This window comes from Mastigoproctus giganteus, chromosome 5 (genome assembly GCF_048544385.1).
Source record: "Mastigoproctus giganteus isolate SK-2022 chromosome 5, ASM4854438v1, whole genome shotgun sequence".
NCBI lineage: Eukaryota > Metazoa > Arthropoda > Arachnida > Uropygi > Thelyphonidae > Mastigoproctus > Mastigoproctus giganteus.
This window is the reverse complement of record NC_143579.1, coordinates 55,754,953-55,765,863: the sequence shown is the minus strand read 5'-3', so window position 1 is coordinate 55,765,863 and position 10,911 is coordinate 55,754,953.

The window sequence follows — 10,911 nt, the reverse complement described above, 5'->3', positions numbered from 1 at the left end:
CTGATAATAATAATAATAATAATAATAATAATAATAATAATAATAATAATAACTTCTATTGCAGAATTGCGGTCTCGTTCGCCCGGAGATAAATATTCTGGAGACCCTATTTTTCTCATATGAAGTCTTTCAAAAAAATTTTGTTGTATTGTAAACTGCATTAAGGTGAAGAGGAGCAAATTATTAAAGTTCCTACACACACACTCTGACAGTTTTAAAAGAAATAATTTGTAGATATTATGTGTAGAGAATTTACCTTAACAAAATTGTTAAACATGGTTTTAAAGCTGTTCAAAATATAATTTTTACATTTTGAACTGAATATCAAAATATCATTTCTCTAAATATTATTTTACAATACGTAAATCACATCTACTTAACGACTAGTAGCGCATATACCTACAATGCAAGTTACGAGCTAAGCCTAACTGGATTACGATAGTTCACGATAGATTTTGTCGCTAATTTTTTTATAAAATTTCTATAAAAGCACAAAAAAAGTAATAATTGAAGACTGTACTCACCTGAAAAATACTTTCTGTGTGTATTTTATTAAATATACTGTGAAGTAACTCCATTTTACGTGCCGGGGTACTGATAGTTTGGTTTATAATCACCCTATACGTCACAGAAATAGAGGGCGCTACAGGTATTGTTTAGAAATTAAAAATATATATATATAGAAGAAACTCAATGCAAAATTATATATGTAAGATATGATTAAAGAGGCCTGTTCGCTCTGGATTCATTATTATTGTGGATTATTGTGTGACACAGAGCGAAACGGAAGACAGAATAAATAATGACAAGTTTAATACTAATTGTAAAACACATATATATTAAATATTAAATATATACAAAAGCTTTCGGTTATTATGGTAATCTTCATCAGTCAAACTGACAGTTAAGAGTGTGGAACATGAGAGCGTGTACTGCTAGTCATGTATATGACACTGCGTGATGCAATAGTTAATTGTTTGATGTTGACGCCTGTGGCTGTGACGTATGTGAACGTTGCCAACGTTTGTCATTCATCAAAATGGTTGCTTCAATAATAGGGTGGACACGACATCCACTGCTTCTTTTGACTGAGGTATTTGAACAAGTGATGTTCAACGACTCCAGCCAGGTGCGTCGCCGGTAGTGGCAGAACCTATGTACAATCGCGGTGCGAGTCAATGTCGTGGCTGGTTGACCTGAAGTGTTCGGAAATGGCCGAGTGTTCTATGTCCGCTAAGCGGATGGCCCTTTCGTGTTCCGAAAGACGTTTGCCGAGCCGTCTCCCAGTTTCCGCGATGTAGCAGCTAGTGCAGTCACGGCAAGAGATGCGGTAGACTAGACCACTTTGTAGTAAAGTGGGAACCGGTGTTTTCACTCTTTCTGCCTGGAAGCTGTACGCACTTTATCCCATGTGATTTCAGGACCCTAGAAACCTGTTGTAATAGGTTTGGGTAGTATGGGATAAAGGCGCTCGCGGTTGAGTCATCACCTTGGATGTTCCTGTTGGTCGCTACATGGGCATGTGTCAGTAGGTCACACCTGTCAAGGGTGTGACCTACTGACACATGCCCACTGACACAAAGGCAGATCTTGCGAGGTGTGGCTGTCCCACTGGTGGGACAGCCACACCTCGCAAGATCTGCCTTGACCCTAGCGATCTCGATGCGCCTCTCATCCACAGAATTAGAGTGTGTCCAGGCACGGGGTTAACAAGGTCTGTGCAGCGCCAAGATAATGGCTGCGCGTGTGTGATCCGAAAGTTGGTAAATTGGCCAGCACACATTGGTTTACGGTAGACAGTTGTCTTCAAGCGCGTGCCCTCGCGTCGGACAAGGGTGTCCAAGTATGGTAGGGTATTGTCCGATTCTAGTTCGATGCTGAATTTTATGAAAGGCGATAGAAAATTGAGGTGGTCTAAGAGCCAGTTGCTCGAATCTCTGGGGATAACCACAAACACATCATCCATGTAGCGACACCAAAAGGTGATGGGATCTGGTACATTCGTAAATGCACGACCCTCTAATTCTTCCATCGCGATATTTGCCGTGACTGAACTAACTGGGGAAGCCATGGCTGTGCCGTGCGTGCACCTGTTGGTAAATGGAGTCGTTGAACATAATTGCACCACCTGTTAAGCACAGTCTGAGGGCAGTGGAGATATCGTCTGGCGCTAGTTCGGTCCTGCTGCAAAGGGTCTGGTCGTTATCCAAGAGTTCCTTTGCACATGTGATAGCAAGTTCCACTGGGATGAGGTGAAAAGCGACAATACATCAAACGATGCCATGATTTCATCTTCTGAGATGGATATGGTTCGGATCCGTTCTATAAATTCACTACTGTTGAAGACGGTGTTGGTGGTCTTGCCTACTAGGGGAGAAAGGAGTCCCGAGACAAACTTTGCCAACTCATAACTCGGCGAGCCACAACAGGAGACAATGGGTCTTAACGGTATTCCTTCTTTGTGAACTTTTGGTAGTCCGTAGAATTGCGGAATCTGGTAGCCAGAAGCACGGAGGCGACTACGTGTGGATTCTGTTATTTTCTTCTGTTTAAACCAACCGTTGACGAGGATGTTTACTTTCGACTCCCATCGTTCCAAGGCTTTGATGGGAGGAACGGTTAAGGGTTGGTAAACAGAAGTGTCCTGCAGGAGCAACAGGAACGGTTAAGTGCTGGTAAACAGAAGTGTCCTGCAGGAGCAACAGGGCTTTCGTCTCGTAATCTGTGCGATTCAATACGACTGTTCGACGTCCTCCCATCAAAGTCTTGGACCGATGGGAAAAAAGTAAAAGTGTAAAGTGTATTCGTGTCTAGCGGCACCGGAGGTTTCCCCCAACTCCGCGTTGCTTTCATTGTAGGTGTAACAGTTCACTGTAAAGGCCAGAGATTTAAAAGTGTATGGATTTTGTAAGTGTAGTGTTGTGTTTCGTTGTTCTTCTGGCCATTTAGCCGCTAGACCCCTGCTGGAGCCCAACGTTGTCCACACTTAGCCTCGTGGAGGCAGACCAGGTACCCAGTAATTGATATTTTACTCTGGCAGGCCCTGCCACCTAGTTTCCTGAGATTTCAGTGGCTAGGGCCTTAAAAAAAAAAAAAAATAAAATAAATAAAATAATCGCTGAAAAAGGTTTAAGCCGAAAGAGTTTTGCGTGCGCGGTTTGAATTTGGACATATTTTAGTTTTTAATATTGTGTGGGACGTTCGCTGGTGTATAGACAGAGTAGGGGAGGGAGACTAAAGACTGGGGGGAAAAGCCAGAAGTATGGGGACAATAGAGTAGGTGTCCCCAAAAGCAATGGGGCAGGCCCATGCCCCACCAGAGGTAGAGAAGCGGGGAGTGGCAGGGGGGAAACAGGAAACCGTCTCCCCCTGCCTGGGGATTGGGAATTAAAGGTGAATAGGACTATGGAGTCCTATTCAGACCGCCATATGGCGTAATGCAAGTAGTTCCTGCATTTATGTCCAGTCCGGGCTTTTTGTCACTTGGTTTGTTTGGCATGTAATCATCTTCGTCGGTTAGTTCCTATGGCAGTGTCTGACCAGGTTCCTTGTCACTTTGCTATTTTCTTGATCTTTGTAGGGTCCTGTTGGGTCCTTTGATCCATTTATGGCCTCACTTTGGTCGGGGTTGTCTTCTTCCACGCTCATTTTGATTTCCTCTTACTCTTTGCAGTCTTGTGGGGTGGTCGATTTTCTTCGAGCATGTAATTTACTTTCATTCATTGTGGATGGCAATTTCCGTTCTTCTTCGGTCGAAGACTTCTCGTGCAAATTGGCTGAAAGCCGCGTAGTCGTCTTCTGTGTCCAAGAGATGGTGTTCTTTATTTTTTGGTATGTACTGTATTTTAGTTATTAGCAGGCTTCTGTGTTCCTCATAGCACTCACAGTCGTGCATTATATGATGCCATGTTTCAGGCTCACCACAGGTGCAAGTTAGCTCCTCCGTTATGCCCAGCATGTTCAATTTTGCCTTGAATGGGCCATGGCCCGTTAGTAAGTATGTTGCATTTAACCCCGGGTTAAACCACGGGGGGGCTTTTGGATACGTCTTGGCAACCAGTGGTATGAATTTCTTCGTCACTTCGCCTTTGTTTGATGCTGTCCATCTGTCCTGCCACAGCTGTAGCAAGTGAGCCACGATTCTATGCTTTTCTGCTTTGCGGTTGTTGTTTGGTTCTAGGGTGAGTCCATAGATGGTAGTGGGTGTTCCCTTAGACAGGTGGTACATGAGCCCGCAGCGAGTCACCTCCAGGTCCAGTGGGAGGACTCCTGTCAAGACCTGGAGGGCGTGCGTGCTCACTGTTCTGCATGCACGAGAGATGATGAGCATAATGCTACGCTGGATTGTGTCCAGGTGTCTTCTATTTACTACTGTTCCTGCTTTTTTGTACCATATCGGGGATCCGTAAGTAATGGCTGGGATGAAAATTGCTTTGTAATACAGGGACAGGGTTTTTCTGTTTAATCCCCAGTCCCTGCGTGAGACTCTTGCTATTAATGCTGCGTAATTCCTTAGTTTTTCTTTCAGGTGGATGATGTGAGGGGTGAAGGATAAATTACTGTCGATTGTAATTCCTAAGTATCGTATTTTGGACCGATGGGAGTCGACAGTAAACATCCTCGTCAATAATTGGTTTAAACAGAAGAAAATAACAGAATCCACACGTAGTCGCCTCCGTGCTTCCCGCTGCCAGATTTCGCAATTCTACGGACTACCAAAAGTTCACAAGGGCTATAAGTGCAGTCCTGGCGTGTAGTTCAGTGGCTTCGATCGCCGTAACTTTTTTATGTTCAAATACGTGTGGAAAAGGCCTGGGTTCGAATCTTGCTACACAACGTAGCCACCGAGATCGTCGGTCTCGTGCGTAGTTATATACCCATGATTATTAAGCGGGCTATTTTATTTTTTGGACAGGAAAAATCAATTATGTGATTAAATATTTGATTTCGGATTAGGCTTCGTAGATTGTTAAGAGGAAAGACCTAATGCATATCCTGAAGTTAAACGTTGCTATAAATACGTCATTAATAGAATATAATTTTAGATTCAATTAGCATCTTGTTAATTTTTAAACTTAAGATGGTCAAAAAGAAAACAAAAACCTCTCATATTAAGGTGCCCCGAAAACAATCACATTTACCCGTGTGTATAATGTCTGCTTGTGTGTGATCTCTGGTCGGTTTGCCTGGTTTGCTTGACGAAAACCCGCAGAGGAAGAAAATACCTTGCAATCTACTCCTGAGACCGACTAATTCAGCCAAGGAGTGAAAAAATGCGCATGAAAGTGAACAAAGATCAAATAATCACCTTCCTCCACGTACTGGAAGGAAATTACTTGATTCGAATCCCGTCAATAATGCGAGGAATTTTTATGGGTCTTTTTCAAGACGTGGCTGAGTTAGATGATTTCAGGCAAGGGTAGCATGGCTTTTTACCCCCGGAAACTCACTCGGGGTTTTCGTCCAGTAGACATCAAATCGACCACAGAACACACGAAATTTACAGACATATTATATACGATGCAATATGGCCTAAGTTTCTGACACGCTTTAAACTTTACACCAGCCAACCCATGAAAGTTCCTCGCGTCGTTGACGAGACATTTACCCAAGCTCTTTCCACTCGGTGTGTGGAGAACGATTATGTAACCACAGTGTTACAAGCAAGGACCTTTGAGATGGTCATTGGCGTGAATGGGTTGTTGAGTGTCGCTTTATAGTCCATTTTGAAATTTTATTTTATTTTATTTATTTTATTATTTTTTTTGCTATTTCACTTAGTTTGTGGGTTGTTTTTTTGGCCCATCGATCAATTTGGTAATAGTGAGCTAGTTTCCTATGATTTATCCTGAAACTCATGTACAAGTGAGTTCACCAGCCGATTTGTATGCTGTGCTTGATGAAACTCGGAATAACTTATAAGAAAATCATACTCCCTCATCCTGACTACAAGTTATCATTATCTAACTACAAGTCTCCATTGAAAAGACATTTAATTGTTTAAATGTCAACCAGATATCTCTAAACGATAGAAAAGTTGCGAGCCCGCTTTTAGTCGAGAATAAATCATAGTTTTTAAATTTCTCTTTGTTCATTTCTTCCAATTATATTTAAGAAGTTTGAGAGCTGGACGTGACTGGTAGTTGCTTGATTTTTAGAAGAGCCTCTGTCGACTTAGACCATAATTGCGCCATCATGTATTAAGTCTGAAGAACGTGTTATTAGGGCTATCGAAGACTAACTTATCAGCCATGTGTATTATATCCATAAATTGCATATGTGCTCTGGTCGACTTGCCAGTATTTCTGGAAGAAAAACCTGAGTTTCTGGAAAAAAAAACTTGCTACCATGCCTGGGCACGACTAACTCAGTCACCGAGTGAAAAAACCCCCATAAAAGTTCCTCGCATTATTAACCTGATTCGAATTTGGGCATTTTCCACTCGCCTTGGGGAGGATGGTGATTATAACCACTGTCCTACCGCAGGGCCGATATGCATGTTGTGCGGAATGAAAAACCATAAATAACCCACTGGAGAAAACTACTCCTCCACCAGAGATCGGCTAACTATAGGCACGATTAAAGAGACCTTTAGAAATTCCTCATGGACGAAATTCGAACCTAAACCTCTCCAAAAGAATGGAGAGGTTTAGGTTCGAATGGAAAGTAACAAAACCACTATACTGTAACGGAGGACTGGACATGACTTAGCATATATATAATTAATTTCAGAAGTCGTAATTGGGAAGATGGTGAGATCAGAGATTAAAGTAATTCTTTTCGAGCTGCATTTCAAATATATCAGACTTGTTAAATTCATAAGGATAATATAAAGTTTACGAATTCCCATGCATCAATCAGAACTTGATCTTGACAAACATTTCGCTCCGTCAGCTTGTTATAATGAGAGGTATTGCACTAGGAATTATAAGTATTGACAAATTTGCAATAATAATTTCTAATTCCAAGTCTTAATTAACTACTGGATTAAGCAAGGATTCACTTCCTCTGATCCGTTTTGTTAGTTGATTGATTATGCATGCAGTAAACACCTGTAATACGAACCGAAGAGAAACTTCCTATCTGATTTATAAATTCTATTTGAGCTTCATTTCAATCCTCCTTAAGGATTAGCCTACACTAATCTGTAACCTTCAGTTGTTTAAATAACCTTTGAATATTCTTTGGAATAATACTCACACTCGAGTTTCTCTCAATACCCTCTGGCCTTCATGTTTTAAGGTTATTATAAAATCAAATCTGTTATTATCATGCATTATTTAATAGTTGAAAAAAAGAGCCATTAAGTTACATCTTTCTCCAAAGAGCTGACTGTCTAGCCAACCAATTTCCAAACGTCACACCACAATGCATTTATAAAGTGAAACCGTTTTTTTTCAACTAAAAGTTTAATAGGATTTTTAAAGCTAAAAGCTTTCTCGCAGATTACAAACATATTTCCTCTGATTAGCCAGCAACCTCCGAATTCTTGAAGTAAACAGAAACCACCTTAATGTTCTGTTCGCAGTCGGAGTGATCAGAATACTTACTGAAGTGCTTTGAACTAGAAGTGGTAAGAGCCACTTCTGGCCTTTGTAGTATATAAAGGCAAGTGACTGCCCTCTCTTTATTTATCAAGAAAAGCAAACGCTTTAGAGGTGACATTGTAAGGCGAATTTAAATCTTCTGCTTAAATAACCACTAGAATCTTTTCAGCTAGGCAATCGAAGAAGGAAGCACACATGTCAGCTACAAACAAATTGATTCATCGAAGGGGCTTCAACTAGTATAAGGCTAAATCCCTTCAGATTGTAGGTATATCTTGGAATAAAAGAGGAAACAGGCAAAGAGACAGATAAACAGAGAGAGAGAGAGAAAGAGAGAGAAACCAATAGATTAGTATAACAAATAGACAGTAGATCCTCGAAGTTGAATATATTTCTTTTCTCCATTTTAAGATAGGAATGGTGAATCACTTGTCCCCAAGAGCATTAAAATACTAAAAGATATATTTGTTAGTGGGGGTTTTGGGCTTTGGTTGAATCTCCTGGGAGGGAGGAGTGCATGTGGATTGAAAGAGTCTTTTCGGGTTATTTTATACAAATATCCACAGGCGCATACATTAGCTGAATTCAGTCTCTGAATATTTTCAGTAAGACTACGTTTCTGTCTGTATAAGCTTTGTTCATGCCATTCGCAAGAAAATGAAGACTTCAGTATAAATAATGAACATATTCATTGGGATGGACTTCTATATATTTAATAAAGATGTATTCAAAATAAACTATGATTATTCCTACTCTGCATCACCTTACTACCTAAATAAATAAAACTTGTATTTTCAAGGATTAAAGTTTTATACTTTGCATTATTAGATTTACGCCTACGGACATCTTGGAAGGTACAATTTCATATAGATACTGAGATCTTGGCAAGTACAAGATTGCTTTCAGCATAAGTGATATTCTTGGGCAGCCCGATCTTTGATTGTCAGTAACAGTCTGGTTTTCTTTGTACCTTATAAATGTTCGATCAAGAGAACGTTGCGTAGGCTGTGATTTATTAGAATGACGAAAGTATAGTTCTTCAGTGTTCTCTCTTTGGCTAAGACTGCACACATACAAAAGAAAAATTTCTAGATAGAAGAATACTCAGCCTCTACTTATCACGAGAGTGGTTCAAGGTTAATCTAGATTTTACTATTTTTACAAGAAACAAATATATGCTATGCTCTGCCATGCTTCACTAAAGGAAAAAACAACTCGTTAGAAAAACGAAATATTTAGCCCTCGTGGGTTGTAGTTAGTAGAATCGCTGTCCTCCCCTACACTGGGTGGAAAAGACCTAAGTTCGAGTCCCGCTAATGACGCGAGGAACTTTCTCACAACGTGGTTGAGTTAGTCGGTCTCAGGCGAGGTAGCGTGGTTTTTTCTCCCGGAAACTCAGACTTCTCGCTCGAAAAAACAGAAAATCGACCACAGAACACTCACAATTTACAGAAAATATATACGGAGCAATATGGCCTTAATCGCGGATGCTCCTAAAACTCTACTACAACAACAACGAAAATTTTAATATCGATGTGCTTTAATAGAACAATAATAGAGAAATCCTCCATTAAAAACTCTAATAGCCCTCTAGAGGAGGCTTTCTACAATTTACTTATTTGAAGACTGGAATTTTGGTTCTCGCTTCTGCAACTGGTTCTCTATTGGAACTAGGGTATCTTGTTCTTTCCCAAAACGTCCGAAAATGTTCAATTGGATTCAAATCTGAGCTGGAAATGGCAGGTTTGCCAAGGTATTCTTTTCAAACCACTGTTCTGCTGTTTGTGTACTTTGTGATACAGAGATTGATGCCGATATAACTACAACCACCCCTCCCACAGAGAATTGTCACAATTCAGGTAAAGCAGAACTGCTCAGAATGTCATGATAGACGCTTGCTTTCATGGTTTAATTGGCGTAAACAAGTGGAACAAGTCAAAATCGCCAAACGATCAGTCATGTGACCTCTGGAATTAACCATTACTTCCTAGGACGAAGTGTCGAGCTACTCTCTCTGTACACTAACAGAATTATTCCAACCTAATTGAAGTGCACTAATGACAGCAGAGTACCAATACCTAGAGGAATCGTGTAGCCGCTTAAGGACATCGCGCTGGAGTTCTTCATCAGTTTTGAACTTTCGCCCTCCCATATACTATTTTACTGACCTGGACAAGTAAAAATCACTGAGGGTCAAGTGTGGACCGTAATAGGGATGGGGGTTCGAGTCCGTCACCACCAAATACGGAGGATGCGGAAAGGTCAGGGAATGACCACCGCATATCCCGGAACAATATGGCCTTAGTTGCTAATGCTCCTAAAAACCAAATAACAAAGAAACAAAAACAAAAAAAAAAAAACAATAGGGATGGCTCATGAACTTCCAGAGGGATTGCCGTTAAAGTTGTAGTATCTGGTCATGCATTGTCTGTCTGGTGCACGTTATTCAGTAAGTGGTTATTCTAATGTTGAGCACGCCATATAAGTGCGTGCTCAACATTAGAATAGCCACTTAAAATAAAGAAAAAGGATGCTACCCTCTCCTGAGACCAACTAACTCAGCCACGCTAGGAAAAAAAACCCATAAAAGTTCTTTGCGTCATTGGTACAATTTGAACCCAAGCTTTTTTCACCTGGTAGGAGGAGGATTGTGATTCTATCGACTGTATAACCCCTGAGGACATTCTGAAAACTTTTTACATTGGCGACACAACTCATACGTGACAGAATCTCTTCACCATACTGTGCACATAACCTGCGTAGAATTACACTGGGCTTCACGTCCTCTTTCTCTAGAAATTTTATAATACGGTGTGCTGCACTTCTGGAATTTAGTTTGACGTCATCTTGTATTGTGTTTAGTGCGCAAGCGCTGAGAACACAGTTATGAAGAAGTGAGAGTAATGTCGCTGTATCCACAAAGAAAATAGTTTCATCATACTTGTGTTAAGTTCTTAAAAAATAATAAATAAAGTTAATGTCAACCTTGAGTTGCCTCGGGCTTTGTTAAAAATTAAAAATATTAATTCCATAGCATTGTTACTTGTGCACTGTATAAGTAATATTCTCCTTTTCTCTTATTATACTAGTGGCATCCATGAATGGAGAGAGTTAATCGAGAGCAATTGCAGATTGGTGTGTCCATCGTTTGCAGGTGATGTTCATCTGGCCCAGCGACTAACTATGCTGCAGTCGACAGCATTGTCCTCATATGCCTTCTGTAGTCGTTTATGATATTTATAGTAGTCTCCTCGCACAACAAAGTTCAATAATTGCATGCTGCTTCAGATGGACATCTTGAACAACGCGTTTGACGACTGATACAGCAAAGCCACCTGTGGGAAGACCCTTAGCATAATACCAC